We start from the raw sequence: 22,854 nt of genomic DNA, 5'->3' as shown, positions 1-22,854 counted from the left end.
GTTCAATGTTTCGGACAGGGAAAAAGAGCCGATTGAATATCGTAGACGACAAAGTGCCCTATCCACTGAGCTGAATATTGTCATTATGTTTCAATGACTAATGTCATCACGCAACTGTTAGGCACTTGAAAGCAAACTCTGACTCTAAAACCATAAACATGTTCTAAGAATGCCGGGTCACTGCTGGGAACGAGAAATACACCATCGAATTCATATACTACACGACATCGCACTCTACACACGATGCTTAATATTGACGTTACGTTAGAAAGACAAATAACGTCACGCAACATTATTGTTAAATGCTCCTGGACACTGATTTGACAAGAGAAAAAACTCACTGACCTTATATCCTACACCACAACATGCTCTACCCACTAAGCTGAAAATTACCATTATGTTACAATAACAATTGACGTCACACAATTGTTCGGCATGTGAAAGAGAAGTTTGATTCCAAAAACATAAATAACGATTTATGAATCATGGGCACTGGTTGCGACGGGGTAAAGGTCCTCCACTTGATATATTACACCACATCACACTGTATCCACTCAGGCCTCAAAACACAGTTCATATCCCACTAAGATGAATATTGTCATTATGTTACAATGAGAAATGACGTCATTCAACTATTCGGCGCTTGAAAGCAACGTTTGGCTCCAGAAGCATAAACAACGATATAAAATCCGTGGGGTATCGGTTGGGACGGGATAAAGCTCATGGACCCCATTATCCTATGCAGTAATGCGCTCTACGCACGAAGCTGGATATTACCTGTATGGTACAATGACAAATGACGTCAGTCAACTGTTAGACGTTTGGAAGCGAAGTTTGGCCCCAAAAGCACAAACAACGATAAAAAAATCAAAAAAATCGTGGGACACTGGTTAGGACGGAATAAACCCCATGGATCTCATATCCTAAACAGCAATGCGCCTACCCACGAAGCTGAATATTACCTGTATATTACAATGAGAAATGACGTAACACAATTGTTAGACGCTTGGAAGCGATGTTTGTACTCATGACATGAATAAATATTTAAGAATCGCAGGTCACTGGTAGGGACTGGAAAAACACCTGACTTAATAGTGTACACGACAACGTGCCCCATTCACTGAGCTGAATATTGTCATTATGTTTCAATTACTAATTACGTCATGCAACTGTGTAAGACGTGTAAGCAGTCTGTTTCCGAATAAGAAATGACGTCACACAATTGTTAAGCACATTTCCCTTGCGTGTTACGGTTTTTGATTTGCGCCACGAATCGCAGAGCCGCAAACCTTGCATCTTCATAAATCAAGGCTAATATTCGTATTCAGGAATACGAGGAACGAATATTAGCCTTGATTTATGAAGATGCAAACCTTGGTGTGTGGATAACGCCGTAGCCATGTCGCAGTGATTTCATGTCGGCAGTCCTTGGCGCAGCAATGACCGCAGAAATCACAATAATTTGATATTTGTAAACGACGCCGGCGAATACGGTGCCGGTCAAAAACCGTAGGCCGCAAGGGCAGTGTACGGCCAGCTTTAGACACCTGGAAGCGAAGATTAGCTCCAAAAGCATAAACAATGATCTAAGAATGGTGGGGCACTGTTGGGGACGGACAACAAGACCCTCGACTTCATATCTTACACGCTAACACGGCCTACACACTTGGCTGAATAAATTGCGATTGTGTTACGATCACGGGCGTTTAGGTCCTGGACCCCCGTTTTATGAAAAACGAAAGAAAGGAAATAACAATAACAACCTCCATGTGTTTAGTATACGTATGACTTGCCTGATACAGCGTTTAATGAAGTCGGGAAAGTAGGCCATTACTCCAAGGACTAGTGAACGGGACACGTTAAGTCAATACTTTTCTTAAAAAACCGCACTTACTACGTTCCTTCGGACTATCCCATGAAAGGCCCTTAGGACCTAGAGGTGAGGGCTTCCTGTGTCCTGTGCAAAAATATACGGTTTTTTATCTATTCTCTATAAATAAAGATAAAATCTAACTAGAGACCATAATTCCCAAGCAGAGTGTGGCATAGAACAAGTCTTTAAAAATGGGGGGGGGGGGGGGGGGGGGGGGGGGGGGGGGAAATAATAATTCTAGAAAAAAAACAATAGATTCGCTGCCAAAATAAAATGTTAGGAAACATTCCTGAGTTTGCTGCAGTTTTTAGGATTTTATCGACTAGCAGACTTTTTGTAGACTTTTTCTGCATAAAATATTAGTGGCTGTTACTGTATATTAAACGTGTTTCTGATCGTTCTAATATCTGTACTAGGTTAAATTTCATTTTATTTCCTAAAATATTTTTTCGTACGTACGAAATTATTTGAAGAGGAAATCGAATTTGGGCTTTTTACAAATATTGAGATGACCAGAAAAACACTGAATATACAAACACTGATATTCTAAACAAGAAAATATATTTTATGTGTAAGTTTAATCGTAGAAATATTTTATTAGTCAGAAACATCTTACAATGCAGTAAACTTAGGAATGTCCCTTTACAAACATATTGTAATGATAGACCTGTTCGTCTCCACCAATGTGGTGCTCAACACAATTAGGAGGAGACACAAAGCGGAACATACGTGTAACAAAATAAAATTACTTGAAAGTCCTTAAATTAAAACTTTAATCGTGTCTTTGTACATGTAGTGTGTGGTATGGTGTCAGATATGAAGTAAGTTGTTAACTATTGGAAACTATACTGCCAAGAAGGAAATATTGCCAAATATTGGGGGCGTTGGTGCGACAGTAATTCATACATCATGTCATTCATGATCATGATCGTCGTTAATTTTGATTCCGCAATTGAACTTCGGCAAGATTCCTTATCCCCCCTCCCAAAATTTTAAAATATTATTAGGATTGGAGATCATATGGCATAGGCCCTACTTATATACAATACATTTTAAAACATGTTTTATTATCGTAAATGAATATCCGGGTACTTCGGCCCTTGGCGCCATTGTTTATCACGTGACTAGGCGAAGCTTTCCCATGAGTATCGCTACACAGATGTCATCTGTGACTGTCGTTGAAATCCATTTTAGATTGCCAATAGAACGGCTTCTTGCTGGCACTAAGGTTAGCGACCGCAGCCGCCGCTAGGGGCGCAGCTGCGCCCATATTCCGAAATGTCACGAGTTTGGTTCAAAATTGGTAGTGTTGTTCAAGGCCAGAATACGCTTATTTTGATGATGATTTTGCACGGTTTTTTTGTTGTTATGACAAGTACACACCTTCCGATTGATGTATATCCTGTTTCCGAAGTTGAACGACTACAAAAAGACTTTTTTTTGAGGCAAGTGAAACTTTGAATACGTCTTATTTTGCCCCAAAAAGGGCGATTTCACTGAGATATTGATAGATATATGTAGTAATATAATAAAACAGCATAAATTTTTTTTGGTAATTTAAAAAAAAAAAAAGCAATTTAGTTTTAATTCGACATCGAAAATATTTCAAGGGAGGTAACTCTGAACCGCTGACCCGCAAAAGCGAAAATACAGAACTTCACAGCAGGGACACATTTTGATAAAATTAAACGTATTTGATGCTTTATCATTATTTATCCACCCATTATTAGCTTTTTGGGTAGAATATATATCATACTGAAGTGTTATTTTTAGAAGACAATGCATATTGAATTCAAAATAACTTAAAATAATGTTTTGCTTATCATGATGACTCAGCAGTTTCTGATAGCTGAAGTTGATTTTAAAAAACATTTTGATAATGCATAACTATTCAAATATAGACATGTAAATCTATTTTCATGTAAATAATTTGAATGAGTTTAGCATATGACTGGATCAGTTTTATACAAAAGAATAGTATTAATGCAATGGAAATAAATTATTACGTATAATACAGAGAAATTGTAATTTTTAAGTCTGTTATATTTGTAAATACATTTTTTAAAGAAAATGTCTCAGGTACCATAACGTCTCACATTGTGACACAAACTTCAATTTTTTGGTAACCAAGTAACATTAAATTCTAAGTATAATTATACTTTTTCATCACTTCATCAATGAATATTAAGTACTGTTAAAAATGGTAAAGAATTAATTATTTGTAAAATATACTAAAGTGTAAAGTAGATGAGATTAGCATATTTAATACAGGGAACATTTGTATAGCATCACGATCGACACTGCAAGTTTCAGATATATAGCTATACAATGCTAAAACATTAAATAGTAGTAGCTAATCAATTCTTAAATTGATAGCACTGTCAGTAATAAACATTTTGAAAACAAAATGTTCTCTGTAATATTTTTTTTTTTTCTAATCAATATTACAGTTGAGAATACTTCCACATCAGCTAAGGACTAACAGATGATCCCACAATGACACGTTCTGATCTAAGAAGTACACTTAATATTAGATTATGACAGTGTATGTTACTCTCACAGTTACCGTATCTAAGATATGCACCTCTACATTTATGTCCAATATAATCCTCAATTGAAGTCTCAGTCTATTTATAAATAAGAAAAAAGATAACGTCTCATGATTTAATTCTATTAATGCTGGTAATCATATATTTTTTTTAATGAAGAACTCTGCTGAACATTAATTTTCTGCTTAAAATTGGCATATGTGAGGTGGCACTATTGGTAACCATTTGTACAGGTGAAAATAACTACATACAGAAAAAACATTTGAAGGTGTGTTTCATCTGATGTAATGAATATTTCTATTTACAAATATTATGTCAAACTAATTACAATATTTGAAACAAAAAAATAAATAGCCATGGTTATAATGGGTATTTTTCTTTATTCCAGGAAATTTGTAGTCTCGGTGCGTCTATGGAGAAACCTGAAATGGAAAAAGAGTGGGAGAGTACACGTGGTTATGAGACAACTTTCAATAGATTCAATTACACTTCAAGCTTGATGCTGTTATGTTTTCTGTTTCCAACTGTGACAGAACCTGGAACAGAAATAAAGTGTGTGACAATAATTCATCAAAAAATTTAGACTAATACTCGTTCATGGATGCTAAATTTGGTAGATCTAGCCATAAATTTTTTATTATAATTCAAAGTGGTATATAGTTATATTTATAATAATTCATTGTTTGAATTTGTTTTTATAAAGCACTTTATTGAAACAAAATAATCATAGCTGCATTTAGTAAATTATTTAGCACACGTGTGTGACTGCTGTCTCATGCCTTAAGTGTTTCATCTGCTAAAATATGTTTTGGGGATATTTTTTCTGGATAGAAATTTACCTTTCTGATATTGTACGAGTGTTTGGACATTCCTTTCAAAGGTGAAATATGGCTACTTACATTGCTTTGTTTCTAATAATGATATTGAAGGTGTAAAGTATGTAAATATTTATGTAAGAAATTGATTAAACATATTGGCCAATCATTGGCATTCGTTGTGTGATAAGTTTTTACTGGTTTGAGTTAAAAGACTGGTACATATGATAAGTTTTATTGCATCTTTTATTGAAATCTTCAAGTATTAAATATTATTATGAGTCTAGGTAAATGTATATATATATTTGAAATATTTTGAAACAAGAAGCTTATTTTTTATGTAACGTGTATCCACTTTCCATCTGCGATCTAAACCTTTATGTTTTCCTTTTTATTATTGGTCTAGATGTACATTATTGTATAAGCGTAAATAAATGTGAACTGAAAATTTTATTCTGATGTAACATTTGCATCAATTATTACGTCATTAAATTACGTATTCCAAGATTTCTGTGTGTTTTTGTCATTTTGGAGCGGTTTCGAACCTACCCCAAGAATACATATGTTATAAGAAATAATAGTAACCCTTTATATTTTCACTTGAAATTTTCAGAGATGCAACATTGATAACTGCTTGTAACATCTATATAAGCTTACAACAGAAATTTCTCTGTTATTTTTTTGGTTTACAAAATAATGACAATTAAAATCGTCATGTCGGCCATGTTTGGTCACAGAAGTACAAGGCTACTACGACTTTATTTTGCTTCATTTGGATAATATAGTGATGTTTTTTCAATAAGAGCAACATATTTAATGAAACTATGACCATAAAGAAGAAAAAAAAGTAAATTTTTGTTTTGGTCTGCGGTACCTACTAAGGTCGACGACAGTCACTTTTCGCACCCTTGTTTTGGGTTCGTACACAATAAATATAGCATATCTTACCGTAATTTCACTTAAAATCCATATTTGTAAAAGGTATAATTTTTAATCACAAGATTTTCTTTAAACACATTCAGATGCATTAGTAATGTTCAAACTAAAAAATTTCAATAGCAAGTTTACATTGGAATTTTCCCAGCATAATGAGTATTCTTAAAATGGAAACGTCATGTACCCTGTGTATGGTTATTGTAAGGCGATGCAAAGTGACGTCATTCAAAATCAAAATTAGCTATATCGCCACATTAAAATAAAAACTGGTCTACTAACCTTGACCCCTGTCAAATTTCTATAACAAGCAGACAAAATATTAATTTTAAGTTTCAAAAGATGAAAGAAATAAAAAGTACCTTTTGTCAAATATATCATATCAAAAATTGATATGTTTTATTTACTGTGTACGAAGCCAAAACAAGGGTGCGAAAAGTGACTGTCGTTGACCTTGGTAACAACATACACCATTGCAAACTAGTTCACCAAGGTAAACATCTAGGGTCCGTTTTTTTAACATTTTTATATTTATTTTGAGATGTACCAATAAATATAAATACTTACTGTATAAAGAAAACTTCCTGAGTTACGTTTTATGTATAAATAGACAAAATCTCGAATATTCCCGCCAGCCATTATAAGCACATTAAAAATATGATTGAAAACTGTTGGTGGAATAGGATTATTTTACAATTATTCGTCTCGGGTTCACGAGTTTCTTCCACAATAATAATATAAAATAAATAATAATTAATGAATTAATATTTTTTAAAAATCAATTAATAAATAATAAATTAATAATATGAATACTGTAAACTGTATTAATATTGCGACATGTTTTTTTCGTGAATGTATACCTTAGCGCATGTTCGTGACGTGTAAATTTCGTGAACGACTGTTGACAGCTCAAAAAAAAAAGTGGATAAAGACAGCTCACTGTAATTGTTATAAAGTTACTGTCTGTAAATCAATATTCTGTTATCCTACATCAAGCAATTGTGCCTGGTACAGAGTCTATAGAGGGGATTAGGCCCAACCCACCTCACCTGTATTAGAATCACAACTCACAGCTTTAGTAGATAAAACAATAAACGATTAGTCGCCATCGATTGAAGTTACATAACACAATTAACGATTAGTCGCCGTCAAGGAGAGCTCGTGTATAGGCTGTGCCTGTTGAGTGAATCTTTTTGTGAATTTTATTCTCAATAAAATATTTCAAAACAAAACAAATTAGTTGCAGTGTATGTTAGCTTGTTCAATATACATGTTACCAGTTATTAACTTATTTGTGTTACCTTTTGTAAAATGAATATTTTAATACAACTTTCAATAAATTGAATTATGACTGTATTTTGTTTGTGTTTTCCTTTATGGTTTACTAGAAAATCGAGACATCACTTTAAGCACACTTCAAACTGGAAAATAGTGCGTGCGTATTAATTTCGCGACATAAGGTTGGACGCGAAATTTATACGCACGCATTTTTTTCACGCTTTACAGTAATAAAAACTAAATAATGTCATAAAATTAATACTTAATTGATAATAATATGAATAATAAAAACTAAATAATATCAAAAAATTAATACTTAATTGATAAATAATATAATAATAAATTACTGAATAATATTAGTAATTATGATAAATAAATAACATAATAAATAAATTATTGATTTAATAATAATAATAATAATAATTAATTAATTTAATTATTAACTAAATAAAAACATACTTTTTCATTTATAAATGTTTCCTTCACACACATACACAACACACAGGGGGGTGGGGAGAAAAGACATAGAGGAATGGAATGGGGTGGCAAGAGATATGCATTTGCTTGTTTCTTGTTGTTTTCTTGTTCAGTTAATGTGCATTATTCGTAATTTATGTTTCCCCATCTCTTTGTGTGTCTATTCACCTTTTCCCAGAACTTGCTATATAATAAAAGATTAATAGAAAATTCTAAAGGAAATAATAATTTTTTAAAAAGTAAATAAATGAAAGCCTTAAAATAAGTAATGGCCTGTACTGACAATCATTATTTTTTTAATAATAATAAACAAAAATAATAACCACAAAAAAACTTTAATGGCATAAATATTAATAATGCATATAATGCAACCCACACAAAGCACATATAGAAACAAAAATAACAAAATGAATAATCAATTCCATTCAGTTCCGAAATATTTCTTTTTATTGGCTGTACGTAAAATGTTTGATACGAATAATTGTTGTTCCGCCATATTTTCATTCCGCATTTTTGATGTGCCAGGATGAAAATAACTTTTAAATGTAAAAATGTGTCATCTTCAAACATCTAATCCTGGAAAGGTTACCTTAATATTTTAGTCTAAAATTTATTAAAATATGTTGTTGTACGTGTTGAGGCTTTTAAATGAAGCACATATGCCTGATTTTTATTAAATCGTGATTGCAAATGAAAAATTTGATCCAATGGATAAATGTTACGGCACAGCAATAAACATCACAATAATAAATATCGTGCCGGAGACGTTTATCTTGATGAACGACATTGCGAACATACATTACATTTATAAGCATTTATTTTCACTCCAAAACTGAGAACATTTCTATCTCATGTTTTGCTATATAACTGTATCTGGCTGTAGTACTGAGTGGAACCACCTGTTTAGGTACACATTCACACCAACCACCTAATCCGCTGTACACCCATGTCCCAAAAAGTCGTGATACACAATATTACAAAATAATATGGGCAAAATCCAGCCAGAGGGCTTACCATTAAAAATACAAATTGTTTTAATTCTTCCCCAGTTACTAGAAGTGAATATGTGACCCACAACATATGTCACAATTAGGAACTATAGTGGACCGTGATGAATGAAGTTTCACCTGGAAGTGAACTGTGTAGTGAGACCTTAGTTTAAATATCAAAGTATAATCTACCATAAATTTCTCTAAAGTATATATACTCTATTCCCAATCCGATACCAAACTTATTCCCAATTATGAGCAAACAGTCTTCCAATTACAATTCCCAAAGCTGCTTTTGTTATGCTCTCTGCCATATCCAACTCCATGAGCAGTTCTTTTGTCTTATAATTTGGTGTCGATTCCACAATGCCCAGCGGCATGTTTGATGGCGTCAACCCTTGTATGACTGGGTCCTGAGTACTGGCAGGATAGTGAAACTATGTTAAGTTCTGCTTGGTACTCTAAATGTTTTGTTTACAAAATACAAAATTAAGTCTGACATGCTTGTACTACTATATCTATTGAGTCTATAAATGATAAAACTGCATTTTTATTTAAAAAGGACTTTTATTGAAGAAGATCATAAGAGTCAAAATGTCACATCCTGGCTTAAATCATTGCCATGGAATGACCCTTTTACATTGTACCTGTTCTGAATTTCTCAAAGCCACGAGTCAAAAGCCATGAGTCATGTGACTAGTTGCAGTCTGTAACACTTGTCATCTGCTAGAGTTTTTCTTTTAAGTTTGATGAGACCATTTAATACCTTGTTAAATGTTTTAAGTACAACTTCAGCCATTCGTCTCACATGTGAACTGTTACAGTAATTACAAAGCATACATTACATGTATTAATTGTGTTTGTATATCAAATGTCAGCAACTCTTTTGATGCTTGATTACATGCTTCATACAATACTTCATACAATACGAGTACAACACTGATTTCAGAAAGCCCAATTGATATATATTTACCTTTTAAAATATTTTATTTATTTTAACACATAATGTTAATATCAAGACATACAGACATTTTTCCATATAAAAGGCTAATTTGGGACCCAAAAATATATATTGACATAAACATAATATCGACAAATGGCCATCAGACGTAGCAGTTTATAAAGTGATACTTTAAATTTTTCACTTGTACCACGTTTGGTAGAGTATAAATTAAATGTGAGCCATTTGATTTTAGAATCACACGTTTACAAGCAACAATGATTGAAATAATTGTAAACACTGGGGCCTGTGTCTCAAGGTATATACACCACACTGTCACTTGTGAGGTATCGTTAATGTCATTTCATTCATAATTGTGGTTGTCATTAATTTTAAGGTTAATTTTGCATAATTATGTTCAGCTCTCGAGGTTAAAGTATGATTTTTTAAGATGCAATTTTTTTTTTCATACAGTGCATACAGAACTTTTCTTCGCTGACATCTTTTAATTTTATATGTCTTTGTTCTTTTTCTATTTAGTTGTTCGACTGTAAAGCTGAAGCAACTTTACTACCAGATGAGAATGTACACCCCACGTCCCTTGACAACTTAACTAGCGATTACACTGCGTGCCCTCCCTGAGAAGTTTCTGCTGAAGGTTGTGTGTCTTAATTGGTCATGATTTTTTAATGCTTTTATTCACACAATAACAGCCTCACATTTTTGTGTATTTGTATTGAATTGAGTCATTTCTAACATTGTGGGTTCGGGGCGATACCCGGTAATCTATGCATTTCCTTAGGTTGGTGTTATTGTATGTGGATCGGGGAATTTTGAAATACGAATGCAGAAAGCTACTCTTAACCAGCCAATTTGTACATTGAGATTTGCAGATGAATTAATGTAGCATACATTTATTGTGATTGCCCTAATAACGGGTTGCGATGATGTACAGAAGTGTAAGATGACAACACTTGTGTTTGTGATGTGTTATGTTCTGTGTAAACCACCTGAGTCTTTCCAACCATACAGTGTAATGGTTTGTTGTATAGCGTTCAAAATAAGCACTTGTCCGTTTGTCCTGACAAGTGAAAATCTGCTCGGACTTTAGTGGTTATCCGTTGGACAAATAAAAATGTTCAGTGCAGTTTCATTTTGAGTAATCAAGAACATTGTCCTTGCAATTGAATAAAACAAATCATTTATTTCAAAAAGTGAAATTAGGCGTATCATAAAATATTGTTTGTTTCCGGTTACCCGACCGACCCTAATTTGAACCTGCTGACCATAAAACTTTTTTTGTATATCCAAAAATGTTTTTTTAATATAACAACGATTTCCACGAAAACATTCCAAAACTATCACATGCACTAATTTGGTGTCATTTAGGGGATAACCCTACTGTGTTTTCCGATTTGCGGACGTATATCGGTGGTTTACTGTCGCAAATTTAGTTTTATTGGCGACCCGTTAGCCACGAAATGTTTTCTTCTAACAATTGATTGATGGAGTTAATTCCCTTCAAATTGAAGTTCGGTAACTTTCGTGAGATATCGGGCGAAGAGTCGAAAAAAAAAATTCCACGAATATATGCGATCTTTTCCGATTTACTCTACATTTAGCGTAGCGAGGTGTTCCGATTAATAATAATAACTATATTTAATGATTTACTCCAGCGACAAACTGGCCTTGTAGAAATTTAGTGACCTTCTGATAAACTAGGGGAGAGAATGTTTACAGATACTGATGGAGTTTACTGCCAACTCAAATGATTAAATATGTCAGTAAGAACTCAATGCGTTTGTTATTTTTTGTAAGTGGTCACTGGGAACTTTGCGGGTTTCTGCTAAAAAAGTTCATGCTGACTAGAAAGAAATTGAACGCAATTTTTTTATTTTTTTTTAATATTTCATTACAATGTTCTTGTTAATAATTCTAACATGATTTAAGTTTTACATCAACATTCTTCTGAAAGAGTAGCCTGTGTGGCGACAGCGGGTTTCCTCTAAAACAGTGTCAGAATGACTATGTGTTTGACATCCAATAGCCAATGATATTAAAGATAAAAATCAATGTGATCTAGTGGCGTCGTTAAATAAAACAAACTTTACTTTTCAACATTCGTTTGAGCATCCTGAGCATATGTACTGCATTTCTATTCATTGGACCAATTGATTGCTTCAAACCAAGTGTGTACTTTAATACTGGATGCATACAGAATAAAACTAACATTGCAAATTATAAAATTGGTAAGTCTACCATTTCTTAGATACACTAGGAAAGATAATATTCATAACATTTTTTTTAAATGTTATTGTTGGACTGATAAATATAGAACCCTTCTTTTCAGTTTTCATTGAAAGAAATTGTTATAACTTATTTACTGGTTTCTATCCAATTAAGGTTCAACCAAGTCTGTCCTGGACCAGTAGAGAAGTTAAGTGTTAGTATATGAGTAAACCTTCTGCCTATTATTAAACAGCAAGGGGTCTTTTGTATGTACTCTCCCACAGATAGGTTAGCACCATGTTGCCCTCAAAATCAAAATGCCTTGCCTTTTATAAATTTTTATTACTCATATGAGCTCAAATATATGGGGTAATATTTTTTCGATCTCTGCACAGTGTGCAGATTGCTTCTACAGTCACTGATTGGCTGGCTTTAAAAAGACAAGATTTGATTGGCAATTACATACTGCCGGGACGACTTTTTGTTCATTCATGATTCCATTCATCGGTCAAACTATTACTACGAACTTCAAATATTTTTTTACGATACGAACAATTACGGAATTAAAAATCAAAATATATGTACAAATGTTTAAAAATGTTTTTATTTTATTATTTTGACTGGGTTTTTTTGGAACTATTCTTTGGTGGATACTGTTGGGTGTGCACCGGTAACGGCGCGTATGAATATATTTTTATGGCTGGTAGAGCTTGTTAGTTGTTACAGCAGCGAGAACGTAAATATACTTTTAAAATCGTTAAAGATTGACAATGGGTAATAAAGAGAATAACTAACAAGCTACGAGGAATTACGGATTATCTGTCCCTCGTGAATTAATGCTGTAAAACCCTCGCCAGAGGCTCGGGTTTACAACATTAATTCACTCGGGACAGATAATCCGTAATTGCTCGTAGCTTGTTAGTTATTCTCTAAATAAGTTGCACATGTAAAAAGAAGCCTTTAAACACACCTATGTGGATAGTACTACATATTTCCTTTTTTTTAATTAAGTTATGAAATAGATATAGAAAATAAAATGGCCATAAGGTTTTTGTCCTTTTGAAAATTGTATAATGGAAAAAAAAGCCCTTATATTTAAAACTGCACATAAAATATGCCCCCAAAACATCACTTTACCATGCCTTACTTCATTTCTAGGGAAAACACTGTGATGAATGGTATTGTTGGTTTGCATAATGCATTTCTATACATGCAGAGGTTATTTTGGATACCAGTAGTCAACACGTTTATTTAATATCCATAAATAAAATTATTTTCCAAAATAAAATGTTTTTCCTACCTACCCTATATTTTTCCAGCATGTAATAGGAAACAAGTTTTTTTTTTTCCCCGGCCGTATAGATAGACAAGTAGATTTCTAGATGTGTTTGTCCAGTGGACTTGTGTGAAATTTTCTGCTTATTTCCATCACTGATCATCACATTGTAAACTTACTACATTTGGTTGACAACCCCTGATTTAATTTTGATAGTTTTAAGATCTTTTCTCCTAGCCTTTTGTTTCTGTTTATTATAATAGCATCGCATACTTTATTTGCAGCTTTCTGACAACCTGAAACACACTGATGTTATGTTCATACAGAGACACAAGAGACGGAGGAAGTTTTCATCCCTAGTCGTCATTTTAGTGAGACCAGTCTGCACCGACACATTGGGTTGAGCAGGTTCACAGCCTCGAGACTTCATCTTCTCTGGAGTGTCCACCTCTGTGTACAAGTTGGAAATATAAGTGTGGTATGTACACATTTCACAAAACAAATGCTGCCAAGTGCACACACCCATTCTTTCTTCATCCTAGAAGTCCCACGACAGTCGACCATGGCATTGAGGAGATAATCTGTGGTGGGTGTTGTATGCAGTGTTCACAAGGTGTTCTAGATTGTCCAAAGGAAGTACCCTGTAAATGTTGGCCTCTGATCTGTCGAAACAAATAGAATCCATAACTACATTTCATAATATTTTCTTGTATCAAGCATTTTTCAGATTTGTGTTTGTAATCACAGAAATAGTATATTTTCCCCCAAGAAAAATGTCATTTACACACATCAAGCTGTGTAATGTGTCACTATTATACTCATGTCACATTAGTCTGCACGGCACAAAAGTCTGCACATGTTAATTACGTCTTGAAACAAGTGTAGAGTATGTTTGTAAACAAACAGACAACGTTAATTTAATTCATAAAACAATTGTTAAAACAACACATCTTGATTGTGAAGATATGTATAAAACTGGTAGATAATAATTTGATTGAAAAAAACTCTGAATTAATGCACTAAAAGTATACTTTTGCCAGCCTCAATCAACATGTTTTTGTATCACCTGTTAACACGTGTGTCACCGCTGTAATGATCAACCTTGCATATTAACTTACACAAGTTTACATAGAAGCTTCAATACACCTTATTGCAATTTATGAATCTATAAATGATTTATTTTATCTGCTAATGTAAACATCCAAGCATACTTTGAATTTCCCTCCGAGTGACACAACACAACCAATATGGCTGCCCACACTATAAAGCTTACAGCATGGCCTACTTTTAGCTATAGTCTATTTAATAAAAGTTATCATTGATTGTCTAATATGGCTAACGGACACTATTTGTGCTCATTTACTTGTTAATAAGACAACTTATGTTTAAATTAATAATGGTTATAAATTTGACATTGGCTTTTTTTATATTGTCATTTTGTGCTATCCAAGATAAGGAGCATGGAACACCATTTACATTTATTTCATTTGCATAATCTAAGTTTTCCTGAAACTATAATAGGAAGTGTTTGTTGTCTAGAAGTTACAAAAAGTTGTTGTTTCTGTGAACATTAGCGACAGAAAGGGTTGTTTTAATGTTTGCTGCGCAAACTTATGTACTGTCATACAGGCCAGTAAATACAGGGGGGTGCCACTAAAAATGCGCTCATTACTTGAGTTTAAAAAAAAGTTAAAAATTAAATAACTTTAAGTAGTACTTGACACATTTATTGTAACATTGTACTGTGGCGGTGAAACAAATATTTTTAAGGAAAGATTTTAACTTTAAAATGTAACACAAATGCTTAGGTGCACAGACTTGGGTGCCACCAGTGTATCTTAAAATTTTTAATTTGCTTGTTTTTATATATACATGTATATATATAAAAAAAAAAATTCTGACTTACTTAGCCTTGATACACACATGTAAGAACTATTAGAAAGTTTAATTAGAATCTAGTGCTCTACTGCAGTTGGTGGGTCCACCACAGATTGTTATACCTATATGGCTGTGATACTGGCAATCGTCCAACGTGGACACCATGCAACTACATGTTGTACACTTCGTTTTCTTCTCCTTTGAATCACTGCCTTTTTTCACTTTTTTTTTTTTTTCAGCTTTCATATATTCAAATTTAGAATGTTATTTCTTTGGTGGTAATTTTTTAATTTTTTTTAAATATACCAATGTGAACAAGTGATTTTTTCGAGTCAGGTGACAATTGTGAAATAACTAAACCAGCATGCTTGCCTTTAATTAAAATGTAAGCATTTTACAGGTGATTTTAATTGATGTTGTTGGGGACTCCCGTCTGTGGGATAATTGTTTGATAGCCCGACTCCTAATAACAGTAACCTCTGACCCAGAGATAATTGTTTGATAGCTCGACTCCTAAAAACAGTAACCTCTGACCCAGAGATAGTTATAGGATATTAAATGAGCTTCCCTTTCATATCATGTCTATGTCCTGAGCAAAATAATTTTCAGTTGTCACGAGCTTTAGCAAGTGATAATGAAAGTTATTTGATGAGCGACATAAACATGATACAAAGTGATAGCGAGTTTAATATCCTATTTATTACCCATAATTGATCTTAATTTATTTCATTTGATTGACATTCCTGTAACTTGTTGTAGTGCACCTATCGATGACGTCATTGTGTGACATTGAAGTGCTACGTCCCACTTGGTATCACTTTAATATGTACCAAGATATTTTTAACCATATGGGTAATGAGATAAACTATATACACATTACACATTGCGAGATTATGTTTCCCATGGTGGAAAACAGCAGACTAGACTAAAGATGTGGATCTTTTCTGGAAGTCTGTCCTTAAGTTTTTCTCAGGACTGATTTACTCTGTTTGAGAAAGCGTGTTCTGTTGAGTTTATTACTGGACACTTCGTTGTTCTCTTGTTATTTACTCATAAATTTTTTTACAAAGTAATACTTCAATTGATTAAATTCACTACCAGAATTTTTTTATTATTTATTAGAAATAAATACCAAAATAGCGAAATATGGCATTTGTTACTGTGATAAAATACTTAAAAATAAATACTTAAAGATAAAAAAAAAAGTTTTAAAAATAATAGTGCTATTAAAATAAATACTGCATGTTAAGGATACACTCTGTTTAACAAATTCCCTAGTCAAGAGATGCTACCAATACCCCTGCCCCCACACCAAGGAAGCATCTTGAATTATTACAACAAAACCCCCCACAAAAAAAACATTCTGTTTCTCCCCGAAGCTATAGTCTGTTCCTGTAAAATGGGCCGATCATCTAAAAGAAACATATTAAATGTAATAATGATGATGATTACTTATATATATAAATATTTTATTAATATTTTGTATTACACATATATTGAAATAACTTTGGTGATTTTTTATTATTTTTTATTACTGTAATATAAAATATATTACAATTGTGTTAAAAAATATCTTAAAATGCAAACATTTCGTTTAAAAACTTCCTGTTCTTAACTCAACACTGTTATGACGTTAGAATCTCCGACGTAAAAACCGACACACCAAGATGTTTAATATATCGCCATGTCTAGTGTACCGGTGTGTAGAACTCTTGTGTTTTCAGAGATGTTGATTTTTGTTTAACATCCTGTTCTCCACTCAACACTGTTATCACCAGGATGTATTGTATGACATTGCCATCTCCGACGTAGAAAGCTGTGCACTCTGAGGATTAAATGTGATGTCATCACATTGTTTAATATCTCAGTGAAAAGTGTCACCAGGATGTATTGTATGTGTCTTATGTGATGCTGATTTTAGTATTTTTTTAACTTTGTCTTCTCCACTGAACACGGTTATGGCGTCATCATCTCCGACGTAGAAAGCTGTGCACTCTGAGGATTAAATGTGATGTCATCACATTGTTTAATATCTCAGTGAAAAGTGTCACCAGGATGTAGTGTATGTGTCTTGTGTGATGCTGATTTTAGTATTTTTTTAACTTTGTCTTCTCCACTGAACACCGTTATGGCGTCATCATCTCCGACGTAGAAAGCTGTGCACTCTGAGGATTAAATGTGATGTCATCACATTGTTTAATATCTCAGTGAAAAGTGTCACCAGGATGTAGTGTATGTGTCTTGTGTGATGCTGATTTTAGTATTTTTTAAACTTTGTCTTCTCCACTGAACACGGTTATGGCGTCATCATCTCCGACGTAGAAAGCTTTGCACTGAGGATTAAATGTGATGTCATCATGTTGTTTAATATCTCAGTGAAAAGTGTCACCAGGATGTAGTGTATGTGTCTTGTGTGATGCTGATTTTAGTATTTTTTTAACTTTGTCTTCTCTACTGAACACGGTTATGTCTAGTGTATGTAGAACTCAGAGTTTTCACTGATGTTTATTTGTTTAACTTTGTGTTATCCTCCCAACACTTAGGACTGATTTACTCTGTTTGAGAAAGCGTGTTCTGTTGAGTTTATTACTGGACACTTCGTTGTTCTCTTGTTATTTACTCATACATTTTTTTACAAAGTAATACTTCAATTGATTAAATTCACTACCAGAAATTTTTTATTATTTATTAGAAATAAATACCAAAATAGCGAAATATGGCATTTGTTACTGTGATAAAATACTTAAAAATAAATACTTAAAGATAAAAAAAAAAGTTTTAAAAATAATAGTGCTATTAAAATAAATACTGCATGTTAAGGATACACTCTGTTTAACAAATTCCCTAGTCAAGAGAGGCTACCAATACCCCTTCCCCCACACCAAGGAAGCATCTTGAATTATTACAACAAAACCCCCCACAAAAAAAACATTCTGTTTCTCCCCGAAGCTATAGTCTGTTCCTGTAAAATGGGCCGATCATCTAAAAGAAACATATTAAATGTAATAATGATGATGATTACTTATATATATAAATATTTTATTAATATTTTGTATTACACATATATTGAAATAACTTTGGTGATTTTTTATTACTGTAATATAAAATATATTACAATTGTGTTAAAAAATATCTTAAAATGCAAACATTTCGTTTAAAAACTTCCTGTTCTTAACTCAACACTGTTATGACGTTAGAATCTCCGACGTAAAAACCGACACACCAAGATGTTTAATATATCGCCATGTCTAGTGTACCGGTGTGTAGAACTCTTGTGTTTTCAGAGATGTTGATTTTTGTTTAACATCCTGTTCTCCACTCAACACTGTTATGAAATTGCCATCTCCGACGTAGAAAGCTGTGCACTCTGAGGATTAAATGTGATGTCATCACATTGTTTAATATCTCAGTGAAAAGTGTCACCAGGATGTAGTGTATGTGTCTTGTGTGATGCTGATTTTAGTATTTTTTTAACTTTGTCTTCTCCACTGAACACGGTTATGGCGTCATCATCTCCGACGTAGAAAGCTGTGCACTCTGAGGATTAAATGTGATGTCATCACATTGTTTAATATCTCAGTGAAAAGTGTCACCAGGATGTAGTGTATGTGTCTTGTGTGATGCTGATTTTAGTATTTTTTTAACTTTGTCTTCTCCACTGAACACGGTTATGGCGTCATCATCTCCGACGTAGAAAGCTGTGCACTCTGAGGATTAAATGTGATGTCATCACATTGTTTAATATCTCAGTGAAAAGTGTCACCAGGATGTAGTGTATGTGTCTTGTGTGATGCTGATTTTAGTATTTTTTAAACTGTCTTCTCCACTGAACACGGTTATGGCGTCATCATCTCCGACGTAGAAAGCTTTGCACTGAGGATTAAATGTGATGTCATCATGTTGTTTAATATCTCAGTGAAAAGTGTCACCAGGATGTAGTGTATGTGTCTTGTGTGATGCTGATTTTAGTATTTTTTTAACTTTGTCTTCTCTACTGAACACGGTTATGGCGTCATCATCTCCGATGTAGAAAGCTGTGCACTCTGAGGATTAAATGTGATGTCATCACATTGTTTAATATCTCAGTGAAAAGTGTCACCAGGATGTAGTGTATGTGTCTTGTGTGATGCTGATTTTAGTATTTTTTAAACTTTGTCTTCTCCACTGAACACGGTTATGGCGTCATCATCTCCGACGTAGAAAGCTTTGCACTGAGGATTAAATGTGATGTCATCACGTTGTTTAATATCTCAGTGAAAAGTGTCACCAGGATGTAGTGTATGTGTCTTGTGTGATGCTGATTTTAGTATTTTTTTAACTTTGTCTTCTCCACTGAACACGGTTATGGCGTCATCATCTCCGACGTAGAAAGCTGTGCACTCTGAGGATTAAATGTGATGTCATCACATTGTTTAATATCTCAGTGAAAAGTGTCACCAGGATGTAGTGTATGTGTCTTGTGTGATGCTGATTTTAGTATTTTTTTAACTTTGTCTTCTCCACTGAACACGGTTATGGCGTCATCATCTCCGACGTAGAAAGCTTTGCACTGAGGATTAAATGTGATGTCATCACGTTGTTTAATATCTCAGTGAAAAGTGTCACCAGGATGTAGTGTATGTGTCTTGTGTGATGCTGATTTTAGTATTTTTTTAACTTTGTCTTCTCCACTGAACACGGTTACGTCTAGTGTATGTAGAACTCAGAGTTTTCACTGATGTTTATTTGTTTAACTTTGTGTTATCCTCCCAACACTTATGATGTCAGCAATTCCCACGTAGAAAGCTTTGCATCGAGAGAAATAAATGTAATTTCATCACACAGTTTAATATCTCAGTAAAAATGAAGGAAGGAAATGTTTTATTTGACAACGCTCTCAACATATTTTATTTACGGCTATGTGGCATCTGACATATGGTTAAAGACAACACAGATATTGAGAAAAAACCTGCTGGTGCCACTTCATGGGCTACTCTTTTCGATTAGCAGCAAGGGATCTTTTATCAGGGCTCGAAACGGCCTGTGGCCAGGTCGCCAAATGCAACCAATGTCCTGTTTGGGCGACTTAAATATTTAAAAAATAATGTTGTTAGTCGCCCAAATAATATTATCTTCTTTAGAGCTATAACATATGAGCCACTATTAATATATGTATTCCACATTAAAATCTTGCTCGTGGTTCGCTTACCATAATTTGCCAATATGCATTATTATTTTTTGGGCAACCATATTTTTTGGTGAGTTTTCGAACCCTGTTTATATGCACCATCCCACACATAGGATAACACATACCACAGCCTTTGATATACCAGTCGTGGTACACTGGCTGGAGCGAGAAATAGCTCAGCGAGGATTGGTGAAAAGTGTCACCAGGTCTTGAGTGTATGTAGAACTTGGTGTTTTCACAGATGTTGATTTTTGTTCAAAGTAATGACATTAAGAATGTATTTGGTATCATTCTTCAGTGCTCCGTCGGTGGGCCCATTGGGCTATTTCTCATCACAGCCAGTGCACCACGACTGGTGTATCAAAGGTCGTGGTATGTGCTATCCTGTCTGGGATGGTGCATATAAAAGATCCCTTGCTACTAATGGAAAAATATAGCGGGTTTCCTCTCTATGACTGTCAAAATTACCATATGTTTGACATCCAATAGCCGATGATTAATAAATCAATGTGCTCTAGTGGTGTCGTTAAACAAAACAAACTTTTCTTCAGTGCTATATATAAACAGTATTGGGCACAATAACCAGGACTATCCATCCTGCCATCATGTTAGAAGCAGAATGAATTCATTAACCCGTTTCCTGCCGTTGACGTGTATACACGTCAAGCGTCATCACAATGACGTCACTTAGCTTTGTTTTCATTTTGAAATCGTTTTCTAAAATAATTGTTGACATTTTGGTCAAAAACAAAGAAAATGTCAATAAATAGTCTTATAATGATATATCCAAATATTTGCCAAATTGTTGTAGTACATCTTATGTTTTTTTGAAAACAGAAATGACCCGTCAAATAGCGCGTGCTATTGTTTGTTATTGTTTCATTTTTTGGTAGCGGTTTCTTTTATCTGTACAAATTAGTCATGCCTAAAAAAAGTACAAACACAATCAAATAGTTGTAACCACAGGGGTGTAGGGTGAGCTGGATGGGGGGGATCGAATATGAACCAAGTGGACCTTTTCTATTTAGTTTTTGCACCACCAGAAACTCCATATGTATAAACCTGTATGTTTTAGTTCTGAAAGCGGACCATTTACTTCAGTAGGGGAGGGGGGTGTCATCCGAACCTCCCCCCAGCCTATGCCCCTGAACCAAACGGCATAAACAGTCATAGAAAAGCACCAATTCCCTATTTCTATTTATAAACAACAGGTCATGTGACAGCACATTTACCGCCATACAATTTGACAGCAGTAGTACACATTGCTTGCATGTGCTGCTGTTTTCATTAATAATTACAATGTGGTTACTTATAGTACAGCAGACGGTATTCTAACTAGCTATGTTTGCTTGAACAGTTACATCAACTAGGCCTATTCAGTATTTGATCGATTATGTACATGTGCTCGGTGTTCGTCGTCGATTTGTTGTGTGTTGTTTTTCTGCCCGTTTTTCCTTTTCAACATCACATATTACATTCACATTGGTATTAATCACTACTGAGTGGATATATATTTGTTCTCCTTTTTTTAAATGAATTACAAACTATAGGTTATGAATATCTGCTGAACTAGTCTGGGGAATACCTTGACCTACATTATTTTCAATAACCAATCACAAAACATTTTCATTGCGTGTCACACATCATTATGTTGGGGCACCGTTTTGTTGTTGTTTTTTTAATTATTGAAATGGATTGCAGCATGTACTATTGAAACGAAACCCAGAGTTCACCTAATGTGACTCGGTGTTTACAAAAAGGATAAATTTCCACGCCAGGTCCGGCCACCCCGTTCACTTGTGGACTTCCAAAAGGTTCTACAAATTAATACATTTTATAATAATGGTTTTTCCAGTAATCTAACGACCTGCCACAAGGTTAACCAAAACACAACAATTTTAAAACATTTATTCAACACAAAGACAAAGAGCTCTTAACAAAATACTGTGGACATTTGACAAGTTATACTATAATATTACCCTGAGATTTACGACAAATATACTTATTTGAAAGTTCCATACCAAATAAAACACCGGTCTACATGAAAAACTTATAATATCGGTAATTTAGGCTACAACTCCTATTACAAATAAAATAGTCCCTATTAGAAACTATCAATTTGGTTTGAAAGATGATTTACACCAAAATCCCAAAACTACAATTCTTCCATGTTACAATTAATTTCCTATTACAAATGTGAATATCCCACATAGAAATTCAACAATTGGTTTGAAAGCCGAATTATCACGGAGTTCACTACACCTCCCAAACCTCAAACAAACATATATCGGAAAACAAATAACTGAAATTTATCTGCATGTTTAGAAATAATATTTCCAAGAAAAATAAATGACATGCATCCTCATGCACAACCAACAAAATGACAACAATTCTTTTACCAACAATGTACAACGATTAACCCCATGGCCAGTAATAAAGCATATGGAAAC

At 33.8% G+C, this 22,854-nt stretch overlaps 2 long non-coding RNA genes across 2 annotated transcripts; both read left to right on the top strand.

Annotated features, from left to right (window-relative positions):
- Positions 1–2,539: 2,539 nt before the first annotated feature.
- On the top strand, positions 2,540–14,771 carry LOC121380460. Its single transcript, XR_005958936.1, has 3 exons — positions 2,540–2,694; positions 10,395–10,512; positions 13,644–14,771. It is a non-coding gene; the product is annotated as an uncharacterized LOC121380460 (long non-coding RNA).
- Positions 3,352–6,075, top strand: LOC121380461. The gene is made up of 2 exons (XR_005958937.1): positions 3,352–3,563; positions 4,811–6,075. It is a non-coding gene; the product is annotated as an uncharacterized LOC121380461 (long non-coding RNA).
- Positions 14,772–22,854: the final 8,083 nt, after the last annotated feature.

Source organism: Gigantopelta aegis, chromosome 9, assembly GCF_016097555.1.
Source record: "Gigantopelta aegis isolate Gae_Host chromosome 9, Gae_host_genome, whole genome shotgun sequence".
Lineage (NCBI taxonomy): Eukaryota > Metazoa > Mollusca > Gastropoda > Neomphalida > Peltospiridae > Gigantopelta > Gigantopelta aegis.
Note: the sequence above shows the minus strand (reverse complement) of the source record. Positions and strands in the feature narration are given on the sequence as shown.